General features: G+C 42.7%; 1 long non-coding RNA gene across 1 annotated transcript; it reads left to right on the top strand.

The window, feature by feature from the left end:
- Positions 1–707: 707 nt before the first annotated feature.
- LOC140721463 (uncharacterized) lies at positions 708–17,675 on the top strand. The gene is made up of 3 exons (XR_012097383.1): positions 708–1,156; positions 14,337–14,597; positions 17,505–17,675. It is a non-coding gene; the product is annotated as an uncharacterized lncRNA (long non-coding RNA).
- Positions 17,676–18,381: the final 706 nt, after the last annotated feature.

Raw genomic sequence — 18,381 nt, 5'->3', positions numbered from 1 at the left:
TCTGGGAGATTGCTTGTGCCTTCGTACTTATTAAATTCTCTGTTTCCCATAACAATTTCACCCAATTCACTCTTCAAGGGCCCAACATTGTTCTTAACTATCTTCTTTCTCTTCACATACCTAAAAAAGCTTTTGCTATCCTCCTTTATATTCCTGGCTAGCTTGCGTTTGTACCTAATTTTTTCTCCCCATATTGCCTTTTTAGTTAAATTCTGTTGTTCCTTAAAAATTTCCCAATCATCTGTCTTCCCACTCACCTTAGCTCTGTCATACTTTTTTTTTAATGCTATGCAATCTCTGACTTCCTTTGTCAACCACTGTTGCCCCTTTCCCCCCTTTGAATCCCTCCTTCTCCGGGGGACGAACTGATTTTGCACCTTGTGCATTATTCCCAAGAATACCTGCCATTGCTGTTCCACTGTCTTTTCTGCTAGGATATCAGTCCATTTAACTTTGGCCAGCTCCTCCCTCATGCCTCCATAGTCTCCTTTGTTCAGCTGCAACACTGACACCTCTGATCTGCCCTTATCCTCAAGTTGCAGATAAAAACTTCTCAATTGCAGATAAAATGACCATGAGTTTGAGAAATTTGTATCCGACACCGCGTCGATGCTCCAAGAAGTCAATTCAAAAACACTCGAGCAAGGCGGCCTTTAAGCCCATAGGACAATTGCAAACCCGGACTTTAAACTCATCATCAAAGCTGCCCCAGTCACGATTTCACGGAGCAAAAGTTCGCGCACAGTTTAAATGCCTTTTAGCAGAAATGACGACAGTTCAGCCGGTCCTTCACTCGGAATTACGTAAAACGCCTAGAATCCGATCACTTCCCGTTCGCAGTTTCGTCCTGATTAAAAACATATGGACTTGTTTTATTTTTACCAGCAGAGAGCAATCTGGGGCAGCGAGGGCCAAAAGTAGCTCGAGAAGAAGCGACATAAACAAGGGCGTTGTGATCACCATGGGCCGAGCGTGCAGCATTCGGAATCTTTACAGATCGCTGATCACTTTTTCAGGAAACTAGCTCAACTTCGACCGGCTGCGCCATTTAAATCGGCTCTGCCGATTTCATGAGGAAGGTGAAAACAAGGGTCGCTTTGCCTTTATGCAAAACTCTGAAACTTTGCCAAGTGAAACTCCCACGTTTCTACCACAGGTAAGAGAATAATTAGTTTTACCTGCAGTTCAGTGATCGTTTAAGAGGTGATGTGGCCCGTTACGGCAAAGGACTGAAGTCAAAACCTCTGTGTTTAGTATCCGTCTTCGAGTTCCTCTATTCCCTGCTCAATTTCGCAATTTCCAAGGCCAGGACATTGTCGAAATATTCAAAGAGACGATGAATGCTAAATCCACCGCTTCTTCAGTCTGTGGGACCTGGTCTACTAATGCTTGAGTAACTGGGGAATACTGTATGTAGCATCGCTAACAGCAGAGACTGGGCGAACGTGGCTTGTTTGCTCTGAAGCGGCGAAGGCTGAGTGAAGACTTGATAGGGGTTTATAAAATTAAGAGAGGCATACATGGAATATTTGCCCGGTGTCTTTCTCGCAGGGTCGACATATAAGATGGCGTAGGGAGAAATATATTAGAAGCATTTCAGAGGCTGCACCTCGGCAGCTGAATGGGCGTGTAATGGAGGGGATCTTATTCTCAAACTTGATTGGCCTTTCCCTGTAGTTTGTCCGGCGTTGTCCTGTCTCAATTCGCTGTGTGCAATGAATTGATCTGTATGAACAGTATCGAATTACAAACGCCAGGGAAAATCTGCAGATGCTGGAAATCAAAGCCCCACACACAGAATGCTGGAGGGACTCAGCAGGCCAGGTAGCATCCATTGGGAAAAAAAAAGTGCCGTCGGCGTTTTGGACTTTTTTTCCCTAGAGATGTTGCTAGAGTTTGTGTTGAATCGACGCCAGTACCTGTGAGAAAAATAAACCAATTCCAGTTGCAATGATCTGGATATTGTAGTATTGTAGCCTCCGTTAGTCTCGATAGACCATGGTTTATCTAGGGCGCAAGCCTGGGCAAGGTTTTTCTTTGTGGAAGACTGGTAGTTGCCCTTGCATGCTGCAAGTCTCCCCTCTCTACACCACCGATGCTGTCCAAGGGAAGGGCATTAGCATAGCTTGGCACCGGTGTCGCCGCAGAGCAATGTTTGGTTAAGCGCCTTGCTCAAAGACGCACAGGCAGCCTCAGCCGAGGCTCGAACTAGCGACTTCCAGGTCACTAGACCGAGGCCTTAACCACTTGGCCACGCGCAGACGGGAAGGATCAGGAGAGTTGGGCATTTAATTACCAGGACAATTAGCTCCGCACAACATCGTTTTTTTTAAAAAATCGGATCTGGAAGTTACTCTTGCGCCTGGGGGGTCTGGTGCTGTGTCACATTGTTCTGTATTGCAGATCAGTGATTTTAATCCCCGAGATTTGTTTAATCCCTAATTAAAAGGATGTGGTTAATCTGCCTAAAATCCGAAAAGAGCACAACCCTGAAATCCGAAAAGAGCACATAGCCTCAAAACTTGTAACATTTCACTCTCTACAACGTCTTGCTGCTTTGAGACTACCTGCCGCTGTTCACAGAGTGTGCAAAATTCAGATTCCATTGACCTTGCTTTACTTGAGTCCCCAAGGCGTATCCATGGCCTTTCTTTTCCCGATGCCCTGGATTCAGGAACAAGAGCAATGGCATCACAATAGCCATAGGACCGTATGATTATGGAGCAGAATTAGGCCATTTGGCCTTTCGTCTCTACTCCATTAGTTCATCATGGCTAATTTATTCTCCTCTCAGCTCCAATATCCTGCCTTCTTCCCGTAACCCTTCACACTCTGACCAGTGAAGAATCTGTCAAACTCTGCCATAAAATTCCCTGTCACCTGACCTCCACAGCCGGTCTTGGCAATGAATTCCGCAGATTTACTCTCTGGATAAATAAATTTCTCCTAATCTCATCTCGATTCTATATGGACGTCCCTCCGTTCGGAGACTGTGCCCTCCGGCCCTAGATTCTCCCGCATTGTAACTGTGCTGTCTACAGCTACTCTATCTAGACCTTTCCACATTCAAGATATTTCAATGAGATTCCCCTTCATTCCTCCGATTTCCAATGAGTCCAGGCACTGAGCTATCAATCGGTCATCATGTGGTAATACAGAATGGTTCTCGTGAAGCTCCTTTGAACTCTCCGATGTCAGCATATCCCTTCTTTGATAAGGAGTCCAAAACTGCTAACAGTACTCCAAGTGAGGCCTTACCTGAATACCTCCCTGTAGCTTCTATCTGTCGTTTCCTCTGTCTCCCATATGAGTCAAATATCATCCAGCTCTAACTCAAGTTCCTTTATACTTTCTCTGAGGAGCTGTAGCTCCGTGCACCAGGTACAGATGTGATTACTCGGGAGGCCGTAGGACTCCCTGAAATCCCACATCTCGCACAACAACCATAACAACGCCCTTGGAGTCGTTCTCACAGCAACTGTGCTGGAACAGATGTGAAATAAAGAATGACGAAGCCTCCGTGAAGAGCTCACAGGAGACAACGCGTTGCAATCAAATAACCTGTACTGAACTATAGCGGAGACCAATTTGCTATTAACCAGAATTTATCTATCCTATCGCCCGCAATTTTTCTCAGCCGCAATCAGTCCCATAAATCTGCCTGTGGCGCGTTGATATGTCTTCAAATTCTTGTTGGTCCATCTTGAATTAGAACCGCTTGCGACTTTTATGGATTTGCAGTGGGCGCTTGGACATTCAAAATGAGGAGCAGCCGGAGAGTTTGCCAGTGCTGGACAGATGATTGTCTCAATAGTGATTAATTGCAAATATTCTTTACTTCTTATAAGTTTCATTTTAAAATATAATGTGTTTGAATTTTTTTCCATTATGATGGCGTGTGAGGGCACGGATTCTTTTGATCAGGGACCTGAGCCGCAGGATATTATGATGGCATGAGTCACCAGTTGACTATGGATGTTTGGGGAATGCCATTCCATGCCTTGACCGTGGAGAGGGGAGGGCATCGACAGGGTGTGTGAGCAATTCCTTGAAAACCAAATAAGGATGCAAATGACGAAAACATGAAATTATTCAAAAACGCCACTGCAACTTTAATACCAGAGCCGAGAAGAACATGAGTAGTAGAATTGTGGCATTTGGCCCATCGAGTATAGTGTGCTAGTCAACTATGACTGATCTGTTATTTCTCAACTGCCTTCCCCTCTTAATCTTTGAAGGCCTTATTAATCACGAACTAATCGAGCTCCTGTTGAAATATTCCAAATGACTTAATAGGTCAGTTAATCTGACCTCAGTAGCTGGGAAGATGTTGGAGGCAGTTATTAATGAAGAGCTCTCAGGGTTCTTGTGGCACATAATAACATAGGCCGTTGTCAGCATGGTTTCCTCTAGGGAAAGTCTTGCCTGACAAATAAGTTGGAATCCTTTGAAGGAATAAGAAGCAGGAGAAAGAAAGGCGACTCGGTTGATGTCGTGTACTTGGATTTTCAGAAACCCTTTGACAAGGTGCCGCACATGAAGCGGCTGAACAAACTGCATGGCATTACAGGAAGGATTCTGTCATGAATAAAGCAGTAGCTGACTGGCAGGAGGGAAAATGGAGGAATAAATTGAACCTTTTCCGGTTGGCTGATATTGGTTGGTACTCTGCAGTGCTCTGTGTTAGGGCTGATTTTTTTTTTTTTTACGTTATATATCAATGATTGAGATGATGGAATTGACGGCTTTTTGAAAGAGTTGCCGGCCGGCAAAATGAAGATAGGTGGAGCGGCAGACAGTTTGTAGGAAGCAGAGATGCTACAGAAGGACTGAGACAGGTTAGGAGAATGAGCTAAAATAGAGGCAGATGGAATACAGTGTCGGGTGATGGTGATCTTGGTGATGGTTAACACTGCGGTAGCAGTGCAATAGGAAACGTGATAATAGGCAGAAAAAGAAAACTGTGAAGTACAGTATTTATATATATTAAACAGATAACTTAAATAAGTGGTACAAAAATAAGGAAAAAAAGTAGTGAGGTGCGTTCATGGGTTCATTGCCCGTTTAGAAATCGGATGGCAGAGGGAAAGAACCTCTTACTTTGCAGTAGCCCATCTCATCTCCCACCCCACCCCCAATAATAGAATGAAATGCAGCCAGTTACAATGCTCTGCACTGTGCATCTGTAGAAAGTGTCATTGTTTTTGGAGACGGAACAAATCTCCTCAAATTCTGATTCTGTGAGAGACCAGAAGACTATATCACAGTTGCACAACATACTGTTCTCACTCCAAGTCCGAACATCATGCTTAAATTAGATCCACACTCTTCTACCTTCCCCGGCCTGACTATTATTCGCACTCTTGTTAAAGGAGTTGCCAATGATGTCCATATCGGTAATATCTACTGCCATCCTTCGGGCCACAGGATTCTTCAATAATTCAGAATCCGTTATGAGCTGGTCACTGCATTTTCTAGCTGGGGAAGTTCACATTTTACGAAAAACACACTGTTTCTGAAGAGGCGCTAAGGGCTTGCAAGTCATCGTACATGTTCATTCCTGTCTAAAATGCATCACTTCACATGTATATGGCTTCAGATCAATGTTTCATCGCTCAGTCCATCTTAGTCAGCATCACACACTGCCTTATTGTGATTGAAAATCTTTCGGAGAGATTCATTACACTTCTCCAGGACCCTTTCTCAAATGGTCCCCTCTGCTTGACGATCAGATTCCTATTTTTAACCAGTCATTTATATTTATTTATTTTCATAGATTTAGATCCACTTTCATAGTGTCACTGCTTAAAATACATTTTTTTTCCTGATTTGTTGTGCAGCCAAACTATTAATTTCAATACTATTTTTAAAAATTTTCTCTTGTGTATATTGTGCCAAACTCAATTTGTGTTTTTTTCTATTTCCTTCTGCTGATTTTGTAATTACTCTAATATTTTATTCCTCATTATTTTTCTTATATGAAGATATCGCTATAATATTCCCTCTTAAGACAGCCTTCAGAGTATCCCATAGAATGGGAGGTGAAACCTCTCCATTATCATTGAATTCTAAGTAAAGACCAATTTATTTTTTAAAAATTTGTTCCTTAAAATAGGGATCATTGTCCAGACATGAATTTAGTTTCTGCATAGTTTCTTTGTTTGTAGATCAAAATCAACAGATAAATATATAGGCGCATGGTACTTACATCTGTTGTCCAACTTCCACACGTAATTATTTTGTCTATATCTTTTCCAAATGTTTTGAAATAGTCTATTCTTGTATATATGGAATGGGGGTGTAGGGCAGAATAATGAGTGTAATCCCTTCTGTCGGGACAAGGTCCCTTCATATATCAATTAAACCAACAACCTGAAAAAGTGTCTTAACTTTCTGATGTAAGGACATTGTTTCATAAGTTTTTCTATTGAAAAAGTCTAACTTTGGTTGCAATTGTAAATGTAAGTCTCCCCCACATATCAAGAGACCTTCTGTTTCCGTTACCACAATATTTTGCAATTTTCTGGAAGAAACTGATATCACTTCCTGGGGGTGCGTATATATTTAATAAAGTAACTGGATTTCCATCTATATTCCCCCTTACCAGAATATGTCTGCCCTCCTTCTCTCCCATTTCGAATACTTTTTCAGAATTTAGCTTGCTTGAGAAGAGAATAGCAACTCCTCTTCTATGTCCTGATTTATATGAGGGGAAAAACACATTAGTGAAGCCCATTCTCTTTAGTTTTCCATGGTCATTCATTTGGTGGGTGGAGGGTGTTGATATAAGAATTGTGAAATATTTGGCAAATTTTAGTTCTGGTTATGTCCAACGACCTTGCAGTTTGTTGCGTGGTACCACTGGGATCAGGGCTTTTGAATTCAGATATCCATGAGACACATTCACAATCTGGATGAGGAAGGAAAAGAAAAATACCAGATCCAAGATTGTAAGCGACTGTAAATTGCGTGCGAGGCTGAGCTGGAAAGACTGCAGAGTAGCTGATAAGTGAGCAAGTTCGGATCAGATACAGTGCTATGTCAAAACATGACTATTCATGCACTGGGCTATAAGAAAATGACAGAAGATCAAAATCGGGTTTGATATCACCGCCATTTGACATGATTGCTTTTTTTTTAGCGCAGTGGCAGCAGTACAATGTGAGACGTGCTAATAGAGATCGTGCTGTGCATATAGAATAGATAAATTAAACCAGTGGTACATAAATAAAGAAAACATTCAGTTTTTTAAAAAAATATATTATTTATTTATTAAATTTTAGAAATTACAAAGAATAAATGTGATGATAAAATAGTAAGAAATATAATATTAACCCTCCCCCCCCCCCCTTAACCCTTATCTAAAGAAAGAAAAAAAGGAAAGAAGAGAAAGATTGCCTGGATATCGGAGGATCCCCACATGCTCCATGGAGTTCAAAATAATTTTGATATTTATTTTTACTTTCCCCCATTACTTTATAATTTTATCTTCAAAGGACCTATGTACTTAATCCTATCTTTTGTAAGTATGGGAACCAAATTTTCAAAAATATATCATATTCATTTCTTAGATTGTACGTAATTTTTTCAAGTGGAATACAACTATGTATTTCCTTATTCCAACGAAGAAAACATTTAGTGAGGTGTTTTCAAGGTTTCAAGAAGTAACCTAGGCTTACCCTTAGTCCTCTCCTTTTCTCAGCTCCATGTACCTGTCCAGGAGTCTCTTAAAAGACCCTATCATTTCACCTTCACCACAGTCGCCATCAGCCCATTCCACGCACTCAGCACTCTGCGTAAAAAAAAACTTACCACTGACATCTCCTCTGTACCTACTTCCAAGCACCTTAAAACTGCCCTCTCGTGCTAGCCATTTCAACCCTGGGAAAAAAGCCTCTGACTATCGACACCATCAATGCCTCTTCCCTCTTTTCTTTTATACGGCCAATCTTGGCCAATCGCAGAGTCTCGGGGAGCTTATCATGACGGTTATATTCCGGCAGTGCACTGAACACATCCCGGTTACTGTGGAGCACTCCCGAGTTTTCAGTCTGAAGTTAAAATTTTATGGAGGTTGATGAACTTTGTTCATTTAATTGGCAGTTCAGTTACCATTTTTTTTTCTGTTTTGTGAACTACTGCCTGGGCGGCCATTTTCAACTTGAATGTTTTTTTTTGCTGAGAATGGGGGTGGGGTGCTGATTTGATAGATGTATACAGAGTTATGTGATGTATTGATAGGGTCAAAGCAAGCGGTCATTTTCCACTGATATTCAGTGAAAATAAAAATAGATGTCATGGGGTAAGGAGGAAAGGTAAAATATTTGAAGGGAACCTGAGTTAGACCTTATTCACAAGGACGCGGTAGAGGGGTTGCAATGACCTGCTGAAATGATGTATGAGTCTTCGATTTTGACATCTAAAATACGTTTGGATGAGACGTGTTTGGGTTCTCTCTGCCTGAATTCCCTTCCTCACCATTCCGGTGGGCAACAATCATTTGAAATGATAGAAATGCCTCTTCTCTGAACAACACTCAGAAAATACGGGAGGAACTCAGCAGGTCAAGCAGCTTCTATTGAGAAGGCTGAACCGTCGATGTTTTTGGGCCTTTTCACTGTCCAATTCGATGTCACCTACAAACCTGCTTGTTCTTGCCATTGACGTAATGATCAGAGCACAGCAGACATCCCGAGAAGCTCACTTTTGGTTATAAAGCCTTATTTTGACTTAAACAAAGAAAAACTATACCACTTCCATCAACTAGCCCATAACATCAAGTCAATTCTACCTTGAATTTGCAAGCTCAAGTTGAAACCAATTTGATCTAACCTTCCGAACCCAGCTGACATGCATTACCTTGTGGCCTATATCCACTTGTCAATTCCACAGTTGATTTCTTTAAAAAGCAATAATCAAGTCGACAAGACATCACATCCCACATACAAATCAACGGTGACTATTCGTAATCAATCCTTGCCTATCCAAATGTCGATAACTCCTGTCCCTCAGGCTGTCTTCCAGCAGTTTTCTACTGATGTGATCCTGAAGTCTAATTACTGACATAATTCAGCTTTCTTCTTCCCTTTTGGAAATTCAACTCTGTCCAAAGAAACAGAAGATTCTCAGCCAAAAGGCCAAGTCATTCACCTCTCCCTTTGTTTCCCATATCCTTCATATGTATTTGTTTTTTTATCTTTAATGTCAACAATTGGTGATGGATCTGAAGAGGGGAAATTTGTAAAATGTTGACAGGTTTACCTGTTAGAGCAGCATGTGTTTGGACCCGATAGGGTATCAGCTATTCTGGTTTGCGTGTTGTGCAATGAAGTAGAATTGATTCAGGAGCATAAGGCAAGGGAACCCTAAGGAGGCAGTGATCATTATATGATCTGTTACGAATGATGGGCAGAAGGGTGCAGAGTCTCCCCCCCCCCCCCTTTTGGATAATCGCAAATCGCTACTATTCCGATGCTGTTATCAAAGGAAATGAGAGAGGTAAACAGCTCATACAAATTTATGAGAGAGAGACAACGCAGGCACAGCACAGGTTGGATTCCGGCAGATTGGAAAAATGCTTGTGTAACTCCTTTATTTAAAAAGGGCAATAGACAGAAGGCTGGGAATTATAGGCCAGTTAGCCTAACATCTGTGGTTGGCAAAATGTTGGAATCGATAATTAAGGAAACAATAACAGGGCATAGCAATAACAATAACAATAGCTTAAAAGGACAAAGTCAGCATGGCTTTACAAAAGGGAAGTCATGTTTGCCAAATTTGTTGGAGTTCTTTGAGGACATAACATATAGGGTAGATAAAGGGGAACCAGTGGATGTGGTGTATTTGGACTTCCAAAAGGCATTTGACAAGGTGCCACACCAAAGATTATTACTTAAAGTAAAAAAATCATGGGATTGGGGATAATATTCTGGCATGGGTGGAGGATTGGCTTTCTAACAGAAAACAGAGAGTTTGGATAAATGGTTTATTCTCAGACTGGCAGTTGGTGACTAGTGGTGTTCTGCAGGGGTCGGTGTTGGGACCCCAACTCTTTACAATCTATATTAATGATTTGGAGAAAGGGACTAAGTGCAACGTATCGAAGTTTGCTGATGACACAAAGATGGGAGGGAGTGCAATGAGTGCGGAGGACATTGAAACCCTGCAGGGGGACATAGATAGGCTGAGTGATTGGGCAGACATTTGGCAGGTGAAATATAATACTGACAAGTGTGTCTTGCACTTTGGCAGGAAAAATAATAGAGCAAGTTATTATCTAAATGGAGAGAAACTGGAAAGTGCTTCTGTGCAAAGGGATCTGGGGGTCCTGGTGCAGGAAACACAAAAAGTTAGTATGCAAGTGCAGCAGGTGGTCAAGAAGGCCAATGGAATGCTGGCTTTTATTGCTAGGGGAATGGAGTATAAGAACAGGGAGGTCTTACTGCAGTTGTACCGGGTATTGGTGAGACCACATCTGGAGTACTGAGTGCAGTTCTGGTGTCCATATTTAAGAAAGGACATATTGGCTCTCGAGGCAGTGCAGAGAAGGTTCACTAGGTTAATTCCGGGGATGGGTGGGTTGATGTATGATGAGAGGTTGAGTAGATTGGGACTCTACTCATTGGAGTTCCGAAGAATGAGAGGCGATCTTATTGAAACATATAAGATTGTGAAGGGGCTTGATCGGGTGGATGCGGGTAGAATGTTCCCAATGATGGGTGAAACTAGGACTAGGGGGCATAATCTTAAAATAAGGGGATGCCGTTCCTGGACTGAGATGCGGAGAAATTTCTTCACTCAGGGGGTAGTGGGGCTGTGGAATTTACTGCCCCAGAGAGGTGTGGAAGCTACTACACTCAATAAATTTAAAACGGAGATAGACATTTTCCTGGATAAAAATGGCATTAGGGGATATGGTGAGCGAGCAGGTAAGTGGACATGAGGCTAGGTTTAGATCAGCCATGTGATCTCCTGGACCAGTTTTCGATAGCCTGGATGGGTCGGAGAGGAATTTTCCAGATTTTTTCTCCTCAATTGGCAACTCGGTTTTTTTCCCCCGGGTGATCACATGGGTTTGGGCGGGATGAATAATAAAATAAAATGGGCGGCATGGTGCCCTGTTGCTTGGCACTGTTGCCTTGTGGGATTCGGTGAAAACTAGAGTTAAGATTGGATCAGCCATGATCTTGTTGAATGGCGGAGCACGCTGGAGGGGCCGATTGGCCTACTCCTGCTCCTATCTCTTATGTTCTTATGTCTCCTATTGACAAAGAGAGATTACTGCTATTGTCTCTTGGAGAAGGAATCATGTATTGAGTACTTTTCTATTCATTGAAACCCCTCAGGGGGCAACCAGAGTGGTCTGGTTGAGGGATTGCATCATCCCAACCTGATTGACATCTGAGACCCCGTGAGTGGGGATAAAAGTCGGGTCTGGGGAACACCCCTCAGACGCACCAGGAGAGACGCTACAAGACCGGTGGGGGCTTGTGTGTGTGTCCACCCTTGCCTGGGTGACGAGTCCTCCACGGAACGGGATAGCTAAAGGACGGAGACGGATCAAGATTGTGAAAGGAAAGTCGGCAAGTTTTTCTCTCTCTCCAACAATTGCAACACCGCGAACAACAACTACTGCAGCCTGTATGAACTGAACTTTATATTTCCATCGGACAATTCATTATCCCCTAGACAACGATAGAGCTTATTTCTTATTGATTATTATCAAGTAAGTGCTTGGGAAACCGAAGCTAGAAAAATCATTTGGAGCTCATGGTCTGCACCCCAGGGTTCTGAAAGAGGTAGCTGAAGAGATTGTGAAGGAATTGGTAACAACGTTTGGTAAAATCAATGGATTCTTACCTTGTTCCGGCGAACTGGATCATTGCGAATATCAATCCACTCTTCAAGAAGGGAGAGCGAGGCAGAAGAAAGGAAAACATACGCCTGTTAGTCTGACCTCAGTGACTGGGAAGATTTTGAAGACAATCATTAAGAATGTGGTTTTGGGGTGCTTTGATGCACGTGATAAAATAGGCCGTAGTTAGCATGGTTTCCTTAAGGGAAAATGTTGCCTGATGAATCTGTTGTATTCAACAAAAATGAACAAGCTGGACAAAGGAGTATTGGTGGATTTCTTGTACTTGGATTTTTGGAAGGCCTTTGTTTGGTGCCAGACAAAACTTCTGAATAACGTTAAGGGCCCATGGTTTCACAGGAAGGATGCAAGGATGAATAGAGCATCGACAGGAGAAAAAGAGTGAGAATAAATGGAGCTTTTTCTTGTCGGCTGCCGCATACTAGTAGTATTCCACAGGGGTCTGTTTTGGGTTCACTTCATTTTTATGTTATATGCCAATACTTGCTTTGTGGCCAAGTTTGCAGGCATTACAGGAAATAAAGTAGGGTTAAGGAAGGATGTGCTGAATTTGAAGAGGGTTCAGGGGAGGTTTACGGTAGTGATTTTGAGAAAAAAAAGAGTTCCCATATGAGGAGCTGTTGATTGTTCTGGGCCTGTCCAGACTGATAAGAATGAGGGGGGATTTCATTGAAACCAATCCGGAAAGACCTGGAATGAATAAATATGGATTGGACGTTTGCAATGGCTAAGGAGTCCAAGCCCAGAGGAATATAATGTGTTGTTCCTTCATCACGACAGTAGAGGAGGCCATGGGTAGACATCAGAATGGGAAGGGAGTGGAATTAACATGGGTGGTCCTCTTCTTCTGGCGGACTGAAGAAGAGTCCTTACTTTAAACTCCGTCTGGTAAACCTCCAACCTGATGGCAAGAACATCAATTTTTCGAACTTCCAGTAATACCCCCTCTTTCACCATTTCCCCCTTCCAGTTTCCCTCTCATCTCCTTGCCTGCCTATCGCCCTCCTCTGGTCTGGTGCTCCTGTATTTCTTTCTTTCTTCCATGGCCTGCCCTCTCCTATTAGATTCCCACTTCTCCAGCCCTGTATCTCTTTCACTAATCAACTTCTCACTACAACCCGGTTTTAACGATCACTTGGCATTACTCCCCCAACCCCCCACCTGTTAAATCTACTCTTCATTTGTTTTCTTTTTTTCTCACGTCCTGCTGAAGGGTCTGACCCTGAAACATCGAATGTACGTTTTTCCTTCGATGTTTCCCGGACTGCTGGATTTACCCAGCATTTTGCGTCTGTTGCTTGGATTTCCAGCACCTGCAGATTTTCTCTTGTTTCTAACCTTGCAGGGTTGTGTTGTAACACTGCAATGAAAGGGTTCTTGGCACTCTCCCCAGAGAATGCATACCAAATATCAACAATGCTCTGAACTTTGAGTCAAAAGCCGTAGTTTAAATCTCGGGAGTTGCTGGGATGGGGGAAGGGAGAATTAGGACAATTGAGTTTATGTTTCCGATATGACTGGATGCTTGCTGAAACGTATTCAAATGCTAAATTGTCAGGCTAAAATATTTTACAGGATGTTCAATGATTATTATCCTCTGGAAATTAAATGTGGTGGGTGCTTATTCTGTCATAATCAAACTACTGGAATGTGTTGTCTCATAGGAATGAATGAATCTGTCAAATCACCATGGTAACACTGCCAGCATATGGGCAAAACCTGTTGTTCCACGTTTTTACGTAACTTGAACATGAAACCAAACAGAACCGAAGCGATGGGACTCTGAAGACGTTTAAAAACTCGACGACAGTGAAGAATGCTACACTATTGGGCTTGTTGTGGATTGTCAGGAGATTTGTCAGAGGTTAAAGGATGCATCGATAGGATGCAGAACTGGGCTGATCTGTGCCACATGGAGTTCAACCCAGATAAGTGTGAAGTTGTTAATCTCGGCAGGTCACATTGTAGACAGAATATAGTGTTAATGTTTAGAAAGGGTGCAGAGGAGATTTACAAGGATGTTGCCTGGATTGGAGAGCGTGCCTTATGAGAATGTGCTGTAGATTTCGATGTTCTATGCTCTAATATTCAGAAGATAGGATTTGCTTTTGATTCGGAGCTAAATTCGTGTTGCAGTTGTTCTACTTGGTATTCCTGTTCTGCCTAGTCATGAAAATACAATGAGAAGTTGTGAGACTTTTCTCAAGATGCACTGATGCCCTTAGTGTTCAAAATGCCCCAACTCATAAAGTTTGCATACGGTAAATCCATACCTCTGAAGGCTACGTTAGTGCATGTAATTAAATAATACAGCGTAGGAGCATAACTGGCTAAAAAAGCGACAGGATTACTTTGACCTTGAATTAAATACTAATCAAATCTATTTCACCCTACACACCTAGAGAAAGGAAGTCGTGCACTTTTATAAAATAGCTGACGACCATCGTTCCTTCCTCTCTAGACGGACCTGAATATTTTTGCCTTTTCGTCACCGCTGCAAGATCCCAAATGATAGACTTCAGTTGAACAGCTGCATTCATTCTACTGAAAGATATTCAGGGCCGTCCAACACAACGAGTGTTCACTTTATCCTGATACACTTGGATCCCAAAAAGTGCAACTTTCATGATATTTGGGCAATCACCTCTGTTGTCAACCATGAACGATCTGTGGAAGGAGAGACTCCCATAACCCAATTCATCAGCAAAGAGTTGGAATAAAGGTATCCGTTTTCTACTATCCACCCGTGTATAGTGATGTTCCACAGGGGGTCTGTGTAGGTACTGCTTCTTTTTCCATTGCATGTTAACAATTTGGATGATGAAATTGATGGCACTGTGGCCAAGCTTGCGGACGAGACGAAGACATGTTGAGGGGCATGTAGGGTTGAGGAAGCAAAGATGCCGGAGAAGGAATGAGGCAGATTAAGGGATTGGGTAAAGTGAAGATACTTGGAATATAACGCCAGGAAGTGTATGGTCATGTACTTTGGCAGAAGGAATAGACGCACAGACCATTTTCCAATCGGAGAGAAAATTCGAAGATCATAGGCGAACATGTATTTGGGAGTCTTCCCTAAACCGTCAGGCAGTATTCCCTAAAGGTTAATTTAATCGTTGAATTGCTGGTGAGCATGACAAATGTGATGACACCATTCATTTTGAGGGCAGCAGAATATCAACCCTAGGATGATACAGATGAGGCTGTATATAGCACTGGTCAGACCACACTAGGAGTATTGTGAGTATTGTGAGCAGTTCTAGGCCCATCATTTAAGAAATGGATGCGCTGAGAATGGAGAGGTTTTGGAGGAGTCACAGGAGGATGATTCAGGGAATGATTGTTGATGTATGAGGAGCGTTTGATGGCTCTGGGCCTGTACTTAGTGGAACTTAGAAGGTGAGGGGGGGATCTCATTGAAACCTATCGAATGTTGAAAGGCCTCGACAGACTGGATATGAAGAGGATATTTTCTTTTCTAACGGGGTGGTGAGGGGGTGGCATGGTGTGTCCTGGACCAGGTGGAACAGCGTTGAATTAGATGGATATCCATTTAGAACAGAGTGCAGAAGTTATTTCTGGAAGCAGGCAGAGGTGAATCCGTAGAAATCATTGTCACAGGTGTCTCTAGCGGCTCGCTCACTGTGTGCATTTAAGGCAGAGGTTGAAATAAGAGCACAAGGTGCACGAGCAGTATTAGCCCATTTGTCCTATCGAGTCTGCTCTGCTATTTGTACCGATATTTCTGTCAGCCCCAATCGCCTGTCTTCTCCCCGTATCCCTTCATGCCTCGACTAAGCAAGAATCAATTGACCTCTGTCTTCAGTATGCATAAAGACTTGGGCTCAATAGATGCCTGTGCAAAGACATCCACTGATTCAGCCCTCCCTGGCTAAACAAATCCTTCCTCATCTTTGTTCTAAATGGGCATCCTTCTATTTACACGCTGTGTGCTCTGCTCTTAGGACCCCCAATCATGGGAAACAGTCTCTTCGCATGCACTCGATCGAGGTCTTTCACATTCGATCGGTTCAATGGGGCCACCCCTCATTCTTCTGATTTCCCGCGAGTACATCCCAGACCCATCAAGCGCTTCTCATATGCCAAGGCTTTCAATCCGGGGATCATTTTCATGAACCTCCTTTGAACTCTCTCCAATGTCAGGGCACCCATTTTATAGATGAGGGGCCCAGTTAAGACAGAAGATAACTCAAGAAGGGAATTAGAAAATATAGGGGAGGCCATGAAAAGTCCGTGAAAAGTAGGACTTAAGAGAACGCTCCACTGGAAGTATTCTTGTTCGATTGTTTTTCAACATTGACTCACACAGTGGTTTGAATTTAGCTTTTTTAAAAAATACTTATCAACAGAAAAATACACTTACGTGTCAACGTGAAACAACTCTCCACAAAGTGAGCTGAATTAATTACATTTATTAAGCAGAAAATAATTGATTGCATGTTCTTGAGCAGTCAGTGCTTGAAAGGTTATGGGGAGAAGGAAGGAGAATTGGGATCTGAGAGAAATGGATCAACTATGAGAGAATAGGACCAATCAAGCGTGCCAGTGGAAGATTTTGCATGGAACCTTGAGGAGGTAGCAAAGGTACTTAATGAACACTTTACTTCAGTATTCCCCATGGAAAAGGATCTTGGCGTTTGCAGGGATGAATTTCAGCGGACTGAAAAGCTTGAGCAAATAGATATTAAGGAAGAGGATGTGCTCGGATTTTTGGGAAGCATCAAGTTGGATAAGTCACCGGGACAGGACGGATTGTACCCCAGGCTACTGTGGAAAGCGAGGAAGGAGATAGCTGAGAGCCTGGCGATGATCTTTGCATCATCAATGAGGATGGGAGAGGTTCCGGAGGATTGGAGAGTTAAGGATGTTGTTCCTTTATTCAAGACGGGGAGTAGGGACAACCCAGGATATTATAAACCAGTGAGTCTCACTTCAGTTGTTGGTAAGTTGATGAGAAGATTTTGAGAGGCAAGATTTATGAACGTTTGCAGAGGCATAATATGATTCGGAATAGTCAGCACGGCTTTATCTAAGGCAGGTCGTGCCTTACGAGAACGATTAAATTTTTTGAGGATGTGACTAAACACATTGATGAAAATAGAGCAGTAGACGTAGTGCATATGGATTTGAGTAAGGCATTTGATGAGGTTCCCCAAGCAAGGCTTATTGAGAAAGTAAGGAGGCATTGGGTCAAATGGGACGTTGCTTTGTGGATCAAGAGCTGAGATGTAAGATTTGTAAGATCACCCATAATCATGGTAAATAGAATGGCATCTTTGAGGGGCCATTTTCTTTTCTATAATGTACTGCATTGTTATGCCTGGGCAGATGTGATAAGGGTAGAACTAGTGGATTATGGTGGTGCATGGGCTTGGTTGAGATGGAATTTATTATTCTAATTCGAAACTTAATTACGGTTAATTGGATCAGCAAATTGGTGTGGAAACGTGCTGTGCTATTGTGTGTCATTAAACGGTATCTTACCGAATGAGGCACAGTGAGTTCTTGAATGACTGTGTTTGACAAGTTTGGGGTAGTGTCGATAATCCTTTCCAAATGGCTGTGAAACTTACTGACCAACCTATTTGGTGTTTGCTACTGTTGACAGACATACCAAGAATGAGACCGTCCAAACACAGCTTTATGCTGAGTTGCGTCTTGCTCATGCTTCTGGTGGGACCAGTTGCATGTCTACAAAAGAAACCCGAGGCTGATGACGATAAACAGGAAGTTGACGTTACAGACTCGGGAGAGCGTGCTGAGGTCCACAACCGTGAACTGAGCCGTAAGTACAAAGCCAACCAGAAATTGGTCCCTGTGGTAAATTCGAGACGTATAACGGTCAACTGCTCATTCCGCTTTATTCCTCTGTCTCTGAGCATTTCGTAACCCGTAAACCTCTCCACCGACGACCTACAGTTTGCTTCAATATCTGCGTTGCCAACAAGTAGCCTGCATTTTCGTCCTTCAGGATCCGCTGGCTACATTATATTTCTTTCCGGCATGCTACTCTGCTGCTTGTCATATTTTGATGTGACAAAAGGCTGGAGAAGTTGAGCTGGCCCTTAATGACATAGAAGATCAGACCTTCATGTGATGAATATGGGAATAGTTCAGAATGGTATATGTTTCCCCACTACTCCCATCCTTTCAAATCCAAGTTGATAAGCCTTTTTCTGCTTTTGCTCTCAACTATCTTACCATTGTGGGAGGTTCAATCAGGTTTTTGGGCCTGGCAAATGATGCAGAAAGCGGTCTCCACGAAGAGCTATTTTGATCATTTATTTACAAACAGTAAAAATTAGACAAAACATTCATGTTCCCCAAGGTACAGACACTACAATGCGAATACTCAAGGACACACGTACATTCAACAAACATACTTATTTAAACGTGCGCGCAGAGCACACGTTCCCAATGGCCATGTCTTAAACAATGGAAGAATCGAGCTAGCGCCTTCCACGTGCTATTTTATACACTCGTGA

Source organism: Hemitrygon akajei, unplaced genomic scaffold, assembly GCF_048418815.1.
Source record: "Hemitrygon akajei unplaced genomic scaffold, sHemAka1.3 Scf000055, whole genome shotgun sequence".
In the NCBI taxonomy this organism is placed as follows: Eukaryota; Metazoa; Chordata; class Chondrichthyes; order Myliobatiformes; family Dasyatidae; genus Hemitrygon; species Hemitrygon akajei.
This window is presented reverse-complemented; position numbering and strand designations above follow the sequence as displayed.